The sequence below is a fragment of the Furipterus horrens genome, unplaced genomic scaffold, assembly GCF_987537825.1.
Source record: "Furipterus horrens unplaced genomic scaffold, mFurHor1.1.pri manual_scaffold_6, whole genome shotgun sequence".
In the NCBI taxonomy this organism is placed as follows: Eukaryota; Metazoa; Chordata; class Mammalia; order Chiroptera; family Furipteridae; genus Furipterus; species Furipterus horrens.
This window is the reverse complement of record NW_028327176.1, coordinates 165437969-165458471: the sequence shown is the minus strand read 5'-3', so window position 1 is coordinate 165458471 and position 20503 is coordinate 165437969. Positions and strand designations below refer to the sequence as shown.

Sequence of the window (20503 nt, the reverse complement as noted above, 5' to 3'; positions counted from 1 at the left end):
AATAGATAGTTTAAAATTTAAAATACAACAAATTATATTCCCATTTAATGTATTTTCTACAAATAATTAGATCCATTTGTGGTCTTTTAAGTATATAAACACCTCATGAATAGATTCGCTAAACAGAAGATGATAAAAGGCTCAGAAGTGCAACATCCCGTACAATAAATTAGTATTTAGTGTTGATGTAAGTCTTCTGACTTAGAGAACTGCACTGTGACATGTGCTGATCAAGTATTCAGTTGAAATAGTACAATCTGAACAGATGTGAGCAAATGGTAGCAGCCAAAAATTCCCTGAATTACTATCTGTTATCAAGCCCAGACTCAAAAACAAGGTCTTTGCAACAGCTGCTTCTCTTCTGTTTACTGATGTTTAGATGGAACATTCCATTAGTACTTTTGCTGTGGGTTGCACTAATTTATGTGTAAGTATTCAGCACAAAAAATACATGTAATAATTAAACATTGCTCTACTCAGATAACAAATTATGATTTAATATATACATATGTTTCTTATTGACTGAGTCTTAATTTTTTTAAGTTCTCTGACAAGAAAAGAGAAAACAATATGCACGTGATATATTATATTGATACTGATTAAAATAACAGGATACATTTTAATCCAAGTTCCATTAAATTAAAGAGAAAAACACTATTTTCATATAAATGACAAATGAATAAAAACTAAATATGTTATACTTGTGTGAAATTTGTGAGAACACTGTAAAGAAAGATACCATCATTGTTATTTTCTATTTGAAAAAGTATTTTAGTTACCTTTTTTCTTAATGCCTAACCATTTTGTGTTAGAAAGATATTATTACTCGGGGTAGAATGCAGCTAGAATTGCCTTTTCTCCTCTTACTGTCAAGGCAGGGAAAAGAGTATAAAAACCAGAGTTCTCATCTTGCCCACAGGTGATCCTCAATGTTAAAATCCTTAAGGCAGTGAAGACGGCTGGAAGAGCTGTATGTTTAAATGAGGCTACATTATTTAAGTAAAGGCTATTTCCCACCAAACAGCAGCCAGAACACCAGTCTTGGAATACTATTTTGATTGGATGCTAAATTAACTTAGCACTATTCCTTTTTCTCTTCCCTCATTTGTGAACGCTGCAGGTGAGTCTTTACTGCAGTAGTAGAAGCTGGTTGTGAATTTCAGAAGAAAAAGTTCCCAGATATGTCATGAAAACTAAGTTTCACCCCAGAAGAGAATCAACAGGCCAATAAATTCTTCTGTAATGGACAGCTAAAGAGTTGTGTTCATTTTCTGACATGTCTATTAATATAAGAAATATAAACCACACAAAAGATCAAGCTCCTACCTGGAGATTTTCTAGACCTGAATTTGGATTGTGTTACTGCCTTTTAGTGCTGTGTGGCCTTTAGGAAAGTTATTCATATTTTCAGAGTCTGAGTCAATTTTAACTAAAAAAGAGCTTAATTGCACCTATCTCAGAAGTTCCTTCTGAGGACAAAGTGAGAAAATACACCTAAAATTCCTCACCTAGTACCTAGTACATAGTATATATTCAACAAATGTTGTAAGTTATCCTGTTTTAATAAGGATCATTTGCAAACTTAAAACGTCAAACACACATTACACAAAACTAATCATAATAAGATTTATTTCAAAATTCTAAATACAGTTTAAAATCTTAGAGTCTCTGAACGAGATCCCAGTAATGGAAGAATTCAGACCTTATTCATATTTTAATGTTTCCCTACAATGCTTTGCACAAGCAACTTACAAATAGTACATACTACAGAAATATCTGCTGAATTTTAATAAAATTTAACACTATATATTATTTCAATGAATTATAGATGAAGGAGGCATAAAAAACTAGGACAAATTTGTACGAACCCTATATGATACTTAGTGGTTGTTATTAAATTATGTCTTTATTGGTTTTTTCTAGTCTCATCTTTACCAGTCCTAAAGAGAGAACAAAGGAAGTATGTCTAGTTGAGCTTTTCATTGATTTGAGTTTATTATAAGAACCTATTGTATTACTGACTGGCAAATCACAAATGTGTTTTTATTTTTGGAAATAAGAAACGTTTAGAATTTGGAAATTTTGAGCTGTGGTTAAAAGAAAAAATCAGAGCTCTGGCTGCTGTAGCTCAGTGGATTGAGCGTTGGCCTGCGAGCCAAGTGTCACTGGTTCGATTCCCAGTCAGGGCACATGATTAGGTTGCACATCAGGTCCCCAGTTGGGGGCATGAGTGAGAGGCAACCACACAGTGATGTTTCTCTCCCTCTCTTTCTCCTTTTCCCTCTCTCTAAAAATAAATAAATAAACAAAACAAACAAATAAATAAAAAGTTCTTTGGCTTCACCCTTTCCTATATTATAAAAAGAAAAAAGAAAAAATCAGTATTTAAGTCATTTAGACAATGCACACATAAAGGAACTACATGTCATTACTTTTTGCCACCTTCTATGTGCTAGCATAATAGTGTAAATTCCAGCTCCCACTAATATATATTTTATGTCATAAATACATTTTCAATGTGTTTTAATATAGTGGCAAATAACTTACTCTCTGTATGAAGAAGACACCTCGCATACAGATTACAGGAAGCAGTGATCCCACTGCAATTAGAACTTGATGTCACCATTTAAGAGAGAAGTTGACAAATTAGAGTTCATATAAAGAGTTGTGACCAGAATGTTGATGGCTGTAAAAGCTGAGTGAGAGGTTTGGAAAGTTCATGAAAATGTTTAACTTTAACAGAAGAAGACTTAGGGAACTCATGATTGTTTCCTTCAAACATTTGAAGGCTTATCATATATAATAAAAAGAAAACTTGCTCTATTTCCAGCACAAAAATAGAACCTATATAAGGAAGTGGAAGGGAGGGAATACCTTTTGATCCTGTGTTCAGCACTAACTTCTAATATCTAGAACTATGGATAATGGAATGAGCTAACTAAGAGGGTCTCTATATCCCTGAATATATATGTATAGAGGTCCACCTGTCTGAGATGGTGGAGAAGAGGTGCCTACATCTGCTGGGAGGTTGGACTAGACCTGAGATCACTGGACAACTCCAATGCCAAAATGCTAAGTTTTGCTGCTAATTTATTAATAGTTGGTTAATTAAATATAAAGGTAACTCTTTGCAATGTCAATTGTAGAGCACCAGAATAGTAATTAGCTTTATACACACCTGCTCCCTGATTTGTGATGTTAGAGATAAAGAATTTATAGGACAGAACAACAAATTCATTAAGAGAAAACTACTTGTATAGACAAATTTAGAGAAACATAAAGGTAAAGTGGGAAAGACTACAGCTTTTACAGCTAGATTTTTGGGAAGAAAATAGCTCTGCTTCTTATTGGCTATGTGTAAATAGAGTAAATTACTTAACTTCCCTTTGTCTCAAGATTTCATCTGGAAAATGGAGATAATACAGCAGTAAATATCTCATAGGGTTCTTGTGAGAATTCAATGGAATAATCTAGAATAGTGCTTGACATTTTATAAATGTAAAATAAAGGTTAGCTTCTATCATTATACTTGTTATTGTTGCCATTTTATAATACAGTCTCCAAAAATTTGTAACCACACAGAGCAAGAATCTCTAACGACCATATCATTGCAACAAATCACTATAATCTGAACTTTTTTAGTTTGGAACAAAATAATACCTACCATGTTTTTAAAGCAAGATATAGACAACATAAAAAATATAGTAGGTTTCAAAAATTAAGGGGTTACAATTAGAGCCATATATAATCAAGCTGAGAGTTGTATGCAACTTTAGAATTTCAATAGTACTTTTCTGAGTCATTTTATTTAATCTACAAAAATTATGCAGTGTAGGGTTACTATTATTATTTATATCGTACAGATGAAGAAATGGAGGTTTTCCCTCTCTTCTGGGTTGTGATTTCACTTGCCTTTTACAAACAGATGGAGATAACCCCCAAGATGCTGAACAAAGTGCTGGCCTGGCTGGGGTTTACCCAGCTGGGGTTCGCCCACCAGTGGCTTTGTGGACATGTGGGGGCTGGAGGAGGAGGCTCTGAGCTTGGTTAGGCTCCTGCCTGTGCATTGCTGCTATTTCCATTCATTGGGAAAAAAGAGTTTGAAGAACTGAAGGAAAAAGAAGTCATTTTAAAGTATATGTAATGAGGCAGACCATTGGGAACTCCTATGATATCATCAGACTTACACATGCAGTGGCCAATAATCAAGACAAAATGGAATTTGAGGATGAGTCAGTTCTGAGACAGTTTATTTGTGAAGTGGAGAAGTTGTCTCCTGAAGACACAGCAAAATGCTTGGAAAAGAAAAGCCATTCAGGCAGCCCATGACGCCACGGTGCAGCAAGGCCTATATTGGGTAGATGACCAAGTAAGCTTTCATTTTGTTCTGCTTAACACATCGATGGTCACCTCTCTAAACCTGATGGAAGAATCTTTTTCCAGTAGCCATGGCAGCAGTGCAGAGGACTCGCTGCTGCAGGACACTGCCAGGTCTTCCAAGAGTTCACTGAGTGTGAGCGAGGGGAAGTCCGCTTCTGGACCTGACTCTCTGCAAGGCCACCCAGTGCCAGGTCGGAGGGGACTAAGCTTCCCCCACACTCTTCTTCAAGGGTTTCAGTATTTCTTGTAGAAAATGGTTGTTCTCCTTTGGTTCTGTAGCGATACCCACCCTCACCCCCAACCACACCCAAATGCCCGCTGAGCCCAGCTGTGATTGAGCAGTCTGGTGTAAGCTTCAGGTGGCAAGCATTCCCACATTGTATGTCTCCTGCCTCCATATCTAATGCTTTACTTGGCTACTTTGGTTTGTGTCTGTAAGTTAAGGCCTTGGATGTGGTTTAAATTGTTTGTCTTAATAAGGAAGAAAACTTTTCTGCTGATAAAAAAAAAGAAATTGAGGCTCTAGAGATTAAGTTTTTCAAAGTCACACTGTTACATTAGTAATATATAGATACATTTTTGATTTATGTTTACGTTTTTTAATACTCCCCATTGAGTTCCTCTCTCCCTCCCTCCTCTCTCTCTCTCTCTCTCTCTCTCTCTCTCTCTCTCTCTCTCTGTCTCTCCCTCTCTCTCTCTCTCTCTCTCTTTCTTTCTCTCTCCTCAAACACTATAAGCAGCCATCAAAGAGGTGAAACATTGACTGAAGTGCTAGATAGTGAGGCTAAAACCTGCTTTCACCACCTACCAACTTTTAAAACTTGAGCAACTTATGCAATCATTTCATGCTTTCATTTTCTCATCTTTAAAATGAATGTAACAATAAATACCTATCTCATAAGGCTATGTGTGTATTGTTTTGAGAATTACATGTTTACATTGAAGAGTGTTTGTCATCTCCATTATCATTTGACAATCACTAGTGATGGATATGTCTATTTTTAATATTTCCTACTACAAATGTTGGTGCAATGAATAATGATGTCCTTAACTATATCCTCTATGTGCAAAATTAACTGGTGAATAAATTTACAGAGGTAGAATTGCTCTGTAAAAGTCTATATGCATCTGTAATATAAATAGATATTGCTAAATTTATCTTTTAGATTTTGTACATACCACCACCAATGAATGAAAATACTTGTTTTACTTAAACCCTCACCACTAAAGTATGTTATCAAACCTTTGGAGCTTTGCCAACTCAATCAGAAAAATGGCATTTTAGCAAAGTTTTACTTTGTTTACTTCATTGTATTAATGAAGGTAGTATATTTTTATGTTTAAGAAACAACAGTATTTTCTTTGCTACACAAGAACTTAAACTCAAATTAACAAACCTATTAGAACTTGCTCATTTCCTAGATTAATTAGGAGAGGAAGCAAGATCACATTTAAATAAATTCTATATGCCTGCTAGAGAATTTGAAGAATATGTTTTACTTAGTTCCTCTCATGAATTTCTTATAAAAACCATTCAATGTAGATATCTTCATTCTCTTTTAGACATAACACAACCTATACTTTAGAATTTATTTAATTTTCCCAGAGTCACACAGTAAATATATGGACCAAGACTAGAAAGGGGGTTAGTGTCATTCTGAAGCATATGAGCTTTAAAATCATCATCTTTACTGTAAAAACTTCAATGATTTTCCTGCTTGTTGTGCTATTTTGAGATATGAAGTAATATTAACACATGTTGAAAACTATACATCTGTATACTTCTATTGTTTGATATCTTTAGTTCTTAAATTTCCTGAGTTAAGTTGCAATAGAAATTTGATGCCTATCAGATTATAAAACTTCAATTATGTATTCAAGACCTCTTGCTTCACTAGAGGAACACTCTAAAACCAGAAATTATTGCATTCCAGTAAATATGTTACACAGTATTCTAGGTGTGCCTTCATTTCTCTTCTTTTTAATAGGTAAGTCATTAGAAGACAATAACCTTACCAGAATCTACAAATTTCACCAAATATATATTAGAAGTAGATCAGACTACAGCCTTTCTTGGACAACAAAGAAATACAAAAGCACAAGTAAAAAAAAATAACTGGTCAAAGTTTCAGAATAAAGTTGAGCATTTCTTATACACTATATGATTTTTTCTACTAAGTTCTCCAATTCCCCAAAACCAGAGGCACCCTTTTATAGAAAGAGAGTACAAACTGTATTCTTAATATTTTCTAAGAAAACAGAGTTCCTGCCATACAAAGACAGACTGATTCTCAGGACACTCCAGAATTCCTGCTAAGAGTTCAAAGTGGAGCATAAAAGCAGTCCTATCAATCACAACATGAAACACACATGTTCTCACACTCACATGGGGGAGCAAATATTTATGCAGCTTTGGATACTTATTTCTTTCCTGCACTTTCACATCAATACAGCAATTGTGTACTTCTTAGGGGGGGCAGCCTTTATACATTCTGTGAGCTTTAACTATTGCATTGAATTTTGTAGTATGTACTTTATATACTATGTCTTCAGGGTTTAAAGTTTTCTTTCTTTTTTCTTTTTTCTTCTCAATCATAACTAAACATCCCTCCCACACAGACCATCTGTTTCTCTACTTAAAAGGAGGCAAGTAACTTAACATCATAAATACCAAATTGCATCTCAAGGTCAGAGTCAAAAGCTTTTATGTCTCATTAATTTTCAGGCTCCTCATCAGCTTTTCTTCTTGAGCTACCATTTAGATGTTGGTATGCTGAAAAGCATTGGATCTGTGTTATCAGTTAAAACACAAAGCTACCTCCAGCTACTAATGACTAACATAAAATATTTCCAATCAAATATGCAGTACTGCATATATTTTATAAATGGCAACAGAAAAACTTTGTAAGATTTCTAGTCCATTTAACAAAAACTTCTCCTCCTGTGGAGAAGCCAACAAGCTGGATAGGAGGAATGTTTATCCCCAAGAACCAAGGGGATGAATGCAACTTTCCTTACCTAGGTATCTAATAACATGGCACCCACCTACTGCAGGTGGTCTGTTGGCCATATGTACTAACAAGAGGTCCACAGAAGAAAGAACAACAATTTTTTTTTTACCCCAGAAAGTGTCAAAACTATACTTTTCACTAGTTTATTTAATCCACTGTGGTAGAAAAGACACAACCCCAATACATGTATCATTAAAATAAAAAAATACATATACAACCTTTTTGAGTTCATCTATACATGAATAATGAGACATAAACATACTGACCTTTATTTCTCCTCAGAATAAATCCATTTAGATCACTCATAATTCTTGGATGTGATGGATTTAATTTGAAAATATAAAATATTTCTTAGAAATTCAAATAGATAATGAAAGATAATCTACATGTACCACCACTTGATATTTAATAATCTTCCCTCATTTTAGAGTCTACAGCAATATTTCTTAAAGCAATCATATATAAAGAGGCTGACTGAAGATTTTATTGATTTCATTTATTTCCTCACCTGTCAAAGAACTATAGAATTTTTTTTTTTTTTTTAGCCCCAAAGCACTTATTTTTACATAGGGTCAGAGAAGACACACTACTGTCCAAGGCCAAATTGCAAACAATGGCAGAGATTCTGGGTCCTGGTTTTCAGTCCTATGTCTGTCTCTACATGTGTTTATAGATACCGTTTGCTTAGGACAACATGTTTTCTGTTTTATTTTATTGTGTCTTTATTATATCCTTAATAGTTTTAAAATATGATTTTATGATGGTTTAACATCCCAGTGAGTGTCACTGGAGTCTTTGTCTCTTCTCCAGAATCCCCATGGATTTATGACTGCTTTGATCAATGCAATGTTATGTGCAACTTCTGAGCTAAGGCCATAAAAAAATTGAGCTTTTTGCCTTATTTTATGGACACATGTTCTATTGGAACTCTGAGCTTCCATGAAGCAAGTCCCCCTACCTGTATTGGTCATGCATGGGATTTCTGGTTGTCTGTCTCAGGTGAGTCTAGTGTCTGCAGTATAGCATTCCAGGCACTAGATTTGTATGTGGAGAATCCTCCAGCCTTTCAATTCACCCACAAGCATTCAAATCTCCCTGGCTGAAACCCAAGATATCATGCAATAAAGACTAGTCATCTCTGAAATGCCCTGTCAAAATTCCTTATTTGAAAAATCTGTTAGGTTAAAATAGTAGTTTTACACTACTAATTTTCAAGTGGTTTGTCACTTATCAATAAATAACTGATAAACTCTCAGATAATTTTCTCCCATATAGGTTCAAAACACTGGCTAGTTTGATAAATTCAGCAACTGCCAATTAAAAGCTATCTTAAGTGATATTATTATTCCATCTTGTCATATATTATTTTTATGAGAACAGAATAGAATGGCTTTGTGCTACTGCTTTTATTGGAGAATTATTTTTTTTTAATTTTATTTATTCATTGATTCATTCACTAAATATTTATTGAATATATGATTCATGTTTTAAAAATGGATAGATTTGAAAGATACAGAGATAAATAGAATTTAAAAATTGCTCTCCAGAGGAGTGGGAGAAAGGGGAGCAGTTGGTCACTCATCATAAAGAGTGTGATAAGTATTATGTGTCCTAAGTTTTCTAGATTCTTGAGTTAACTAGTTGAATAATTTTTCCTCCTATTTCTCTTCTCATTCATAATGAAAGCAATTGGGACTTTAGATTTACTCCTGAATACTGCTTTTGTCTTACCTCGGAGTTTTTGCTTTATGATACTTTGTTTTATAAATTATATACAGGGTCGGGAAAAAGTAGGTTTATTGTTATTTATATTGAAAATAATATGATAATAAAAAGTAATGCAAGAATAAACTCTGCATTTCACTTACTCACAAATGTAAACCTACTTTTGCCACACTCTGTATAGCTGTAACTTTAATTTCTTTTTGCAAGAATAATTATTATATAAGATGCTCTTAGGGTTTTAAGTGGTTTACTTATTTACTTATTTATTATTTTAAATTGATACATGATCACAGCATGGTCAGAGAATGAACACTAGGTGTTTCCTGGTTTTAGAGTCTGCATACATGAATGTTTTGTGTTGTTTGTCATGAGACTAATTTTTAAAATACTGCATTGGTATAGATCCTGTTTTTTGTAGTATAAAATGAAGAGAGTTTAAAATATTATTTCTCATTGTTTTAATCTTTGGTAGATTTATTTGGTGAATGTTTACATTCTTTTTTACTGTTCAAAGACTGTTTCATGTATTAAAGTCTACTATGTAATAGTTTGTTTGCATATAGATACAAAAGTATCAAAGAATACACAGTGAGTATTTCTCAAATGCAAGAAGAAATTCATGATATATTGTTATAATTTTTAATGGTAACAAGTGCTGGGGAGAACTAGTGGTATAAATGGTTTCATAGCTATAAGCCAAAAGCAGGAGCATTTCTAATTAGCAACTAATTTTAAGAAAATATACTAATAAAAAAAGTTTGCCTCCCAGTTTAATCATGTATTTTATTTATTGAAAATAATAAAGAATCAAATAATTAACAGAAAACATGTATGAAATTGTACTATTTCTGAAAAAGTGATCAAATCATTTACTTTAAATATATTAAGAAGTTCAAAAACTACAGTAAAAAGAAAACCCCAGAAAGGTGCTCTTTATGCTAGGTAATTTGCATAATACATCTTTAACAAATTAATGCCATAATAGGCATTTTTAGACTTACATTATATTCAACTAATGAGAACTAAAGAAATGTTAATGTGTATCATAATCATCAGGCAAGCACATTCATCATTTTATTAACTTTTTCTAATACCTTATTTTATACACCTGACATTCAAAATAATTTGATCATTTTCTGGACCAAATAAAATTCTGTTATAATGTTAGTTACCATTAGATAATTTAATAAGCATATTTATACATATGACTCGGTGTTAAGCTTGAACTTATGCAAAGCAAATATAAATCTAAAGATTTAGCAAAGAGAATAACATGTTTTTTTTGTGTGTGTAATTTACAAAAATATAAATATCTTTTTTATATCAAGGTAGTAGGAAAAGCTTGGTAGCTTTGTAAATGGATGGTGAAAGTGGGGTAAAACAAAGTTTGTTCTTTTTTTTTTTATTTTTTTTTGTTTTTTGTTTTTCAATTACAGTTGTCCTCTTTTCTCCCAATTTCTCTCCCCCACCCAATCCACCCCCTCTCCCGCAATCATATCCCTCCCCGTTGTCAATGTCCATGAGTCATTTATATATGTTCTTTGACTAAACCCTTCCCTTACTTATCCCCCTTCTCTCCCTCCCCCCTCCCCCCTTCTTCTATCCTTTTCAGATATGCCTGTATTGCTATGAACTTCCCTCTCAGGACTGCTTTTGCTGTGTCCCACAGGTTTTGGGCTGTTGGATGCTCATTATCATTAGTTTCTAGAAATTTCTTGATTTCTTTTTTGATGTCATTGTTAATCCATTCATTATTTAATAGCGTGTTATTCAATCTCCATGAGTTTGGGTGTCTTTGATTTTTTTCTCCGAGGTTGATTTCTAGTTTCAAGGCATTGTGATCTGAAAAGATGCTTGATATGATTTCAATTTTCTTGAATTTGTTGAGGCTTGTTTTGTGTCCTATCATGTAGTCTATCTTTGAAAATGTCCCATGTGCATTTGAAAAGAATGTATATTTTCCTTCTTTGGGGTGGAAAGTTCTATGTATATCAGTTAGGTCCATGTGGTTTAGTGTGTTGTTCAATGCCTGTATATCCTTGGTGTTTCTTTCTTTTGATGATCTGTCTATTGTTGATAATGGAGAGTTGAAGTCCCCTACTATGAGTGTGTTGTTGTTGATATCCTTCTTGTGGTCTTCTAGTATTTGCTTTATGTATTTGGGTGCTCCTATGTTGGGTGCAAATATGTTTATCAATGTCATATCTTCTTGATGGATTGTTCCTTTAAGTATTATGAAATGTCCTTCTTTGTCTCTTTTTATTGCCCTTGCTTTGAAATCCATTTTGTCTGATATGAGAACTGCTACCCCAGCTTTTTTTCTGGTCCGTTTGCTTGGAATATTTTTTTATATCCCTTTACTTTCAGTCTGTGTAAATCTTTTGTTTTGAGGTGTGTTTCTTGTAGACAGCAAATATGTGGGTCCTGTTTTCTGATCCATTCCGCTACCCTATGTCTTTTAATTGGAGCATTTAATCCATTTACATTTAAGGTTATTATTGATGTGTATTTATTCATTGCCCTTTGTACCTCTGTTCCTCTCCTCTCTTGTTCTTTTCTTCTTTTTTCTTAGAACACACCCTTTAGCATCTCTTGCAATGCTGGTTTGGTGGAGATGTATTCTTTCAGTCTTCCTTTGTCTGAGAAACTCCTTATTTCACCTTCTATTTTGAATGAGAGCCTTGCTGGGTAGAGTATTCTTGGTTGTAGGCCTTTGTTTTTCATTGCTTGAAATATTTTTGACCATTCCCTTCTGGCTTGTAATGTTTCTGTTGAGAAATCAGTTGATAGCCTTATTGGAGCTCCCTTGTATGTTATTCGCTGTTTTTCTCTTGCTGCTTTTAGGATTCTCTCTTTGTCTTGAAATGTTGCCATTTTAATTATGATATGCCTTGGAGTGGGTTTTTGGGGGTTCCTCTTCATTGGAACTCTCTGTGCTTCCTGAACTTGTATAACTTTTTCTATCGTCAGGTTCCGAAAATTTTCTGTCACTATTTCTCCTATCAGTTTTTAAATTCCATGCTCCTTTTCTTCTCCCTCTCTAATTCCGATGATCCTGATATTATTTCTTATCATGCTATCCTGTAATTCCCTTACATCTTGTTCATATTTTTTAAATCTTTTTTCATTTTGCTGTATTGTCTGGGAGTTTTTCTCTACATTATCTTCTAACTCACTAATCCGATCCTCTGCTTTGTTTAGTCTGCTTTTGACTGATTCTACTGTGTTTTTCAGTTCAGAGATTGAATTCTTCAATTCTTCCTGGTTCTTGTTAACAGTTTCTATGTCTTTTTTTATGCTGGTGTAGTTCTCTGCAAGTCCCCTGTAATTTTCTTGGAGCTGCTGGTAACTTCCTTGGAGGTTGTCATAGTTGTTTTTAAGGATGTCGAGTATATTGAGCTTCTTTACCACAATTGTTTTGAATTCCATGTCTGACATTTGGGCTATGTCTATTTCATCTATCTCTCTTTCTGAGGATTCCTCTTTTCTTTTCATTGAGGGGTTATTTTTGTGTCTTACCATGTTGGATTCTTTTTGTTTGTTTTTATTTATTTATTTTTTTTGGGGGGTGGTCTGCTTTGACTTCCCTCCTTTGTGGTATGAGATTCTTTATGGGAGATCTAGGGGTTTCAGTGGTGCAGTCTCTTTGATATCCTGAGCCTGATGTTCTTGAGTTACCCTTTATATCATTTGTTTATGCTGTCTGGTTATATTTCAGATGTTCTTTGGTAGGATCTTCCTTCTGGCTAGTTGGTTGGGAGTCACTCTATCCACTTTGTCTTGAGTTCTTTTGTGGAGATGCTCAGCTCACAAGACAAGTCCTTTGCGCCACTCCCTCCAAGCCCCACAGGAGAGCCCCTCAGGTGCTCACACTCCCATCCCAGTTTCGGTAAGTCGTTAAGGAGGGTTCAGCGTTGGGAAGTTTGGAGAGAATCGCTGACAGGCACGTGTCTACGACCTCCAGGCAGTGGTAGCAGTGATGCAAGACCAATGTTGCCCACAAAATTTGTTCTTATATAGAGGTGCTGACCCTTCTCAGAAAGGGCACCAAAGGAGCTTTGAATCATCCTGTTAAAGCTCATGGGCTTCTTAACATGGCTCCATAAAAGCAAAAAAAAACCCAACAATTCAAACTATTGAATACCCCAGTAGCATAATAACTGGAAAGAATCCATTCTTTTTGTCCACTAACTCTATACATTGAAATACCTAATGTTTATTTTGTTCTAGCTTAGGTGGTTTTAAGCTTCCCAGTCCCTGGAATTTTTTTGCTCGTCATTCATGTTAACATGAGCATTCAAATATAAAACATAGTCAGATGAGTCAATAAGTTCTTATAAAGGTTAGAATCTTAAAATTATGTCTTTAATATTTCAGAGTTTTAAGATTTTACTTGCAGCTCTCTTAAATCATACACTTGTGTCTAAAACAAGCTACAATAAGATAAGATTACCTTAATCTATTTCATTTCATTCACTCAGGTACACAGGCCACAATTTGTTGTAGGCGACTGAGATGAACTCAGTTGAATCATTAACATATTTTTCTTTCCTATATATAGTTTTATAAAGACACAGAGTCAGTGATCAATTTTATGCCTCCTAGCCTGGGACCAAGGATAGTTTAACACTGGATATGTAAAACACATTCCTTGTAACTGAATTTTATAAATAGCATAAAAGAACATATACAATTGACAATGAACCTATTAACTTTGACTTATTCACATCAAAATGGCTTAATTTTAAAAATTCAGTTTGATTTGGCAACTGTTCATAAATTTACCATTATAAATATTTGTTGTTTTAATAAAATATACTTACTCAATTGAAAATATATTAATCTTAGTGGATTTCTTGTCATAAAATAGCTTTACTATAACATGTGCATGGAGAAGAAATGCCATTCTCTTTTCAACTCACCTTTTATTTGTGTTATACTTTGAACATCCTACCTCTGTGTTGTAAGTGAAAAGCAAAAAAGTCAGCAAAACCAGCAGCTTCTACATGATAACAAACAGCCAGATTGGTAGAATTATTACTATGAATAATTCACATTTGGGTCTTGATGCTTATGTGTGTGGCATTATATATACATCATTTAATATGGCTGAATATTTGGACTTAATTACTTTAGGCTTTTCTAATAATAAATATAGTCTTTTTTATGTAATGCACATAATCTCAGTGTTCACACACCTACAGATATAAATGAAGTCTCACTGACATTGTTATTCATAAGGGTCATTCTTAGGCCCCTTTACATCTGCAAAGCAAATCTATTCTGGTCCCCTATCAAGACATCTCTTCATTAGCAGCTGCCAGTGCTCATAGTGGGAATGCAGCTTCATGCAAAGTTGCCCTTAACCCTCAGGATATCAAACCTGCTCTTGGTCAGATGTGGGTAAAATGGCATTTCCCTTCGCCTTGTGTCACAATCGATCTCATGTTTTTCACAAAAGAAACATTTCCCAAGGTTCCTATCTTCTACTTTTTTCTCTATTGAAGTTTTGACCCATTTCATATGCCCTGCCCCCTGCTCCCTGCCAGAAGTGGGAGGGGGGGAGAAAAAGGAGCAAATGTGATGACATCTTCTCTATTGAAGTTTTTCATCCTATTATTGCCTCCTGGTCTTGTGCACAAAATAACTTCCATCTCCTGTCCAGAGATACAAGCCTCCATCTGCATTATATTAGTGTTTTGTTGTTATCACAACACACTCAACAGCTGAAAGCAACACCAATTTATCTCACCCTTCTGTAAGTGAGAATTTCCACAGGAGTTTCACTAGCCCAAAATTGCTAAAATCTTGGTGTCAGCATGGCTACAATTATTTCTAGAGGTTCAAGGAAGAAATCTGTTTCCTTGCTTGTTGAGACTATTGGTAGAATTCAGTTACTGCAGTTGTAGAAGAGAGGTCCCATTACTTTATGGCTGTCAGCAAATGCCAACGACCAGCTCCCAGAGGTCATCCACATGTCTTAGCATATGGGCTCCTCCATCTTCAAAGCTAGCAATGATGGACAGAGCGTCTTTCAGGTTTTGACTCTCCTTTCTCTTCCTCCATTGTCACATCACTCTGACCCCTTTTTCTGCCTTCTTCTTCCACATTTTTTGGCATTTAGACTTTATTTTTATTGCTTATACTATTACAGATCTTTCCATTTTTTCCCCTTTTGACCGCCTCCACCAAGCCTTTGCCCCCCTCTGCCCTCAAGCCATCACCACAATTTGGCTACGGGCCATGCATGTATGTTCTTTGACTAATTCCTTCACCTTGTTTCATCCAGTCTCCCCTCCCCTCTCCCCTCCGAGCTGTCATGAGCTCTTCTAGATAATCCAGGGTAACTCCTCAGTCTCAAGGTCTTTAAACTTAATCACATTTGCAAAGTCGCTTTTTTGCCATGTAAACTAACATATTTGCAGGTTCTGGGATACAACATGGACATTTTTAAAGTGGTCATCATTAAGCCTACCACATATATCAATCAATATAAATAAATACTTCAGGGGTCACCAGCTACCATCATTGCAAGCAGACCTAGAATTTCAGTTGAGAATCAGTTGCTGTGATAACAATAATAAAAATAAAACATTTGGGGGAGGGGAGGGAAAAAAAAGGAACTTGTGTATATAGGTTTTGTTCTGAAAATACAGGATGCCTGCATAGTTTTCAGAGAGCAATATGAATTAGCAGATTAAATCATAACATCCAGAAAAGGAAGGTTTACATTGAAAATGTTGACAAGTTTCTAACAGAATTGTAGCCCTAGCAGACACAGCTATAATAAGCACATATACTTCATCTATCTATCCAATGTCATTTTGCTGAGTTTTAAGCAGGGAGAAACAGACTTCCTTAGTATATAAATCATGTCAAAAGTAATAGTTAACTCCAAAATAAATTAAGTAAAACTTACAGTGACTTTTGTAAGCCTAGCACTCATAGACACAAATTAGGAACATATTGTACATTTGCTGTATGACAATAATATTCTGCCAAACAAGAATATATTTTCTTTAAATAGACTGCTATATTTTTCAAGTTACTGAGCTGAAAGGAATGAACATTACATAATGCAGTTTCAATCAAGGGGAGCTTAGTGGCAACTATTATTTCTATATCACTTTTTACAATAAATTTGGAACTCTGTCTATATTGTAGAGCTATAGCAATGGTAACTACATAGAGGCAGAAAACATCTATTCACTTATAAGTAAATGTCACTAAATCTAATGACATGCCACTTCAGAAGCTGAAATTTTTACTTAAGCAGTTGAATCATTCTGTGTTTAAAATGCACTAAAGAATATTTTGGGGAACATATGTTTTACTGGCTTTTTTTGTTAAAAAAAGAAAATCCAAGCTCTCTATTTCAGTCATCAGTGTATAAATAAAGTAAAAGAAAGTTCATGAGAGTTTGAGGAACTAAAGAACAGAAGAAGAAATTGTGTTTATTTCTGCAAAAAAAGGTAGACACCAGAAGTGCTTTTTTAGCAGCCTAAAACTATTCAATGTCAAAACATACAGATGAAAAGTGAACAACTATACTATGATATTGCAAAATATTCCTTCATTCTACAAGTAATAAGCACATTTTTACTGTTTTCTATAAAATAGAGATAATGATCATTCATATTTAAGAGCCTGTATAAAGATCAAATTGGATAATGCAGGTAAAGCAATCAGCACTGTGTCAGGTATAGATGAGAACACTTAATACATTCTTGTTATGTATTTGGATAGTAAATATATTTCAGTTAATGCTATCATTAATGTACTTAAGGAATAAGATGACTACTTTTTTCTCTCTCTTTTTACATTGAATTTATTGGGGTGGCATTGGTAAAGGGGGGATAAATAGTGATGAAAGGGGACTTGACTTGGGGTGATGAAAGCACAATACAATACACAAATGATGTATTATAAAGTTGTACCCTTGAAACCTATATAATTGTATTAACCAAGAAATAAGACAACTTTTAAGTGATTCATAAAAATTCTTTTGTGTCCAGTAAAGTCTAATTCTTAAAACATTAACCTTTTTTTTTTTTCTTGTTGGCATATTTTGTACTCATTATAACAAAGTATTGGATTGGCTTTTGTGTTTGCAAAAGTATTTTTATGTTATATAAACTAGCTTTACTTTTGGGGGCATGTAGTGAAAGAATTCATTTTAAGGAGGAAGAAAATGCAATGAGGTAAAGAAAGAACTGTCAAAGATCACATTCTATTCCTTTAATTTTGGTGGTTACTGATATTTATTGTGTGGGGGCCAAGGATGCTAAATATTTTCTAATGCCCTGTATAGTTCTATAAAACAAAGTTGTGTCTTACCTAGTATATCAGTAGCCTTTTGGAAGGAGGGAAAAATGGAAAATTGTTACAACATGAGACTTTTCTATCACTATCACGAACTCCATGTCCAATAACTTTAATCTTTCCTTTGCGTACAGTTTCTACTACCTTGCCCTTCTCTAGTTTTATGGCACTTCCTTAGCTAAACCACACCCTAGTTAAATCAAACTACTTTCTCTGTACCTGCAACTGTTGAGCTGGACATACCTGAATAAACACACACCACCTTGTTGACAGACCTTGCCTAAAATTTATGATTACTAAACTCATGTGGTTCCTTAATACTTTCGGGTCCATTTTCTCTCCTATATTCCTGGAGACTTACTTTCTCCTTTCTTCTTGAAACTTCAGAATCCTCCTTATGCTCAACTATTTTCTATTTTCCTAAGAATATAAAGACCAACAGAACTTCAATACTCAGCACCACTTCAATTCATGTGCACACAAATGTGTCCTTATTTCATTCCTAGAGAAAGGAGTCTATGCTTGCTGGCTCCAGATCCTCCCTGCTCATTCTCTCATTAATCCACTCCAGTCAACATTTTGTGCCCATCACTTAACTAAAAATGCTCTTTTCAAGGTCACCAGTAGTATTTACTGCTAAACCCGACTGCCAGTTCTCATTCCTTACCTTATTTGTACCATCAATAGTATTTGACAAAGTTGAACCCTCTTGATTAACTCAACTGGCTTTCAGTACACCGTCCTCCTGGCTTTCCCTCTATTCCTGACCACTCTTTCCTAGTCTCCTTTCTGGTTCCTTCTCACTTCCCTGCCCTCTAAGTGTTGGAGTGCCACAGGGCTCCATCCTCAGATCTCAGCTCTATTCATTCTCTTGGTTATCACATCTAATCTCCATGCTTAAATAACATCTGTATTGATTAAATCATTAAACAATTAAAACATTTTTTTAAATATCCAGTTTAGACTCCCCTACCACTACCATTGAACTTCAGACTTGTATGACAAAATTATCATCTTAACATCTCTGCTTGGATATCTAAAGGTATTTCTAAGTTAATAGAACCAGCTAGGCTGAGCTCCTGATCCTCTTCCCAAAATCATATGCTCTTCCCGATCTTCCCCATCTAAGTAAAAGACAACTTGATTCTTTCTGTTGTCCAGGCCCATCCCTGACTCCTTTCATGTTGCATAGCCAAGTTGTCAGCACACCGTTTTTGGATTTACCTTCAAAATATATCCAGAATCGAATCACTCTTCATCACCTCCTCTGCTACCACTCTAGTTCAAGCCTTCATAGCTATTGATGTGACAACTACAAAGCCTCTGGTCTCCCTATTTCTGTCCTTGTTCTCTTTCAGTCAGTTCTCAATGTAGCAATCATATTGACCCTGTTAAAATATGTCAGATATTACACTTTTGAGCTCTAATCACACCAGTGACTTCCCATTTTACTGCGAGAAAAATGTAAAGACATCACAATGACTTAAAGGTATATAATATTTCCAACATCCCTTATCCTTTTTCTCTCCTCCTCATTCATCCCTGTTGAATGTTCTTAGCATGTCCGACTTTTCATATCTTAGGGAATTTGTAGTTGGTTTCCTCTAAGACCATTTTGCTCAACATATCCATATAGTTTGCTCCTGTATCATCAGTTTTTTGAATAAATAGTTTATCTAAAATCTGAGCACCATCCACTGACCACCACTTTTCCTACCCTCTGCCATGCTCGATTTTTCTCCTTAGCATTTATAACCATACTATTTTTTTATGCACTTACCTAATTAATTTTCTCTCTTCTAACTAGAATGTATGCTCTAGGAAGGCAGGGTTTTTTGTCTGTTGTCTTCACTGCTCAGAGACTAAAAAGTTTCTGACAAAGGGTAGGTGTCAGTGAATACATAAAGCAATCATGAAATGGTATTTTGTAATGGTAATACCCTTAAGTGTCTATCTTCAGCACTTAAGACTATATAATGGTATAATTAAGCACAATAGAAGAATACCATATAACTATCAGGAGAGTAAGAGCCTCAGTTGAAAAGATGTTAATTGTACATGAAAGATAAACTTCACATATATTATAGTTTTTTCTTAAGGCTGAATTTATTGCACTAGCCTGTTACTTGGAGCAGGGTGCTCTAGACTTTTGGTTTTACAATTTATCCATAAAAATGCTTTTTTAAGGGTATATATACACCTTATATGAGATATATGAGAATACATACATACATGTATCACCACACTTTCTATATTTGAGAATACACACATACATATATCACTACACTTTCTATATATATTAATGTCATAGCCCATTATATTTATGGGCTATATTTACTGAATGTCTAAAGCCCATTTTATTTATGAGCTATGACATTAACATATTCATTAAAAAACAAAGAGTTAAAAGTATGAGACATAAACACTATTTGAAAATATTTAAGTTAATTATTGATATAAAATTCTTTTTTACTCAACAATATAATGGTCGTTTTTAGAAAGTATGACATAATATGCTTTTCTAGTTTTAAAAATCTTGGTTTAGTACTTAGTGATATTATCAAGTATTAAAGTTTTAAGTTCTGCTTCTAGGTTCATTTTAATAATTAATATTAATGGTTTTCACAGCTTAAAAGAGATAACACACACAAAAACATACACAGGTCTCCAATACAAATTACATCATTGGCTGAGTATACTAAATTATGATACTCATTTCTAATACTATAGACCAATTATCTCAGGTTCTGGTTGAAATTTGGTTACTAAATTTCTTTTGATAATTGTTTTACTTGCACATCATTTGGAAAATGAGGCATTTTAATATATTTAGCAAAAAGCTTCAAAGCTCTCTGAAACTGTGTTTAGAAAACTCCAAAAGTAGGTCAGATAATTCTGTTTTCTAGTTGAGGTTGATAGGCTAACATTACTTTGAGGCATAAAACTAAAAATGGAACTGCCTTTTGAACCAGCGATTCCACTGCTAGGATTATACGCGAAAAATCCTAATTCAAAAAAACTTATGCACCCCTATGTTCATTGCAGCCCTGTTTACAATAGCTAAG

General features: G+C 34.4%; 1 protein-coding gene and 1 pseudogene across 1 annotated transcript in view; one reads left to right on the top strand and one right to left on the bottom strand.

The window, feature by feature from the left end:
* Positions 1–20503, bottom strand: part of LAMA2 (laminin subunit alpha 2) — a 521547-nt gene that overhangs the window by 232446 nt on the left and 268598 nt on the right. The gene's annotated exons all lie outside the window — the stretch shown is intronic.
* Positions 3926–4586, top strand: LOC150007748 (ubiquitin carboxyl-terminal hydrolase isozyme L1 pseudogene; annotated as a pseudogene).